The 842-nt window shown below is 40.5% G+C and overlaps 1 pseudogene; it reads left to right on the top strand.

Moving 5' to 3' along the window:
- Positions 1 to 236: 236 nt before the first annotated feature.
- Positions 237 to 355, top strand: LOC126196088 (5S ribosomal RNA; annotated as a pseudogene).
- Positions 356 to 842: the final 487 nt, after the last annotated feature.

The following is an 842-nucleotide window of genomic DNA, read 5'->3' as shown; positions in this document are numbered from 1 at the left end:
TGGTCTACTTTAGAGGTAATGGTGCGTGATCGCTATCCACCTCCAGCATCGTAACCTCGTAACATGATCTGAAGATTCCCTTGAAAACCATATAGGACCTTTATCAATTACGAGGTGACTGCAAGGTAGTTCGAGTGCCAACGAGTTCCCAACACCGTACATGGTAATGTGTTTATGGTGTTTTCATAATTATGGTTGTCCACCCACTGTATTTTCATTTGCCTTTGTAATGACGAGCCAGCGGCCTTACTGCAGTGGTAACACCGGTTCCCGTCAGATCACTGAAGTTAAGTGCTGTCAGGCTTAGTTAGCACTTGGATGGTTCACCATCCGGGTCTGCCGAGTGCTGTTAGCAAGTGGGGGCCAAGCGGGGCTTTTACAGAGAGGCATAAACTTAATTAATTTTTTCACAAACCTAATACTACGATGAACAACGATGAAATCTTCTGTTGCTCATAACGATGACTATCAGGAACACATCGTATACTACTCGAACACAATAACAACGAAGCACTATACATGCCTTGAACTTTTTCATTTTGTTCATTTGCATTATACGTAGAAATTAGAAATTCTTATATACTACGTTCTATTGTACTAATACTAAATAACGTCATTCACTTTTCTCAATTCCACAATTAGGCTCACTCATAAAATCTCTTCAAGTCTTTATGCGGATACAATCCACCTGTTTTATAGTCTCCACTTACATCTCTTAACAAATAACTCCCGGCATGTGGGATGTCGATTATTTGGAATGGACCCCCGTACAAATGTTGCCACTTTTTGTTAATCTTCATTACAGATGACGACTTTACATGCTTCTTCAACAGGACCTTATC

The sequence above is a fragment of the Schistocerca nitens genome, chromosome 7 (assembly GCF_023898315.1).
Source record: "Schistocerca nitens isolate TAMUIC-IGC-003100 chromosome 7, iqSchNite1.1, whole genome shotgun sequence".
NCBI classification, from domain to species: Eukaryota; Metazoa; Arthropoda; class Insecta; order Orthoptera; family Acrididae; genus Schistocerca; species Schistocerca nitens.
Note: the sequence above shows the minus strand (reverse complement) of the source record. Positions and strands in the feature narration are given on the sequence as shown.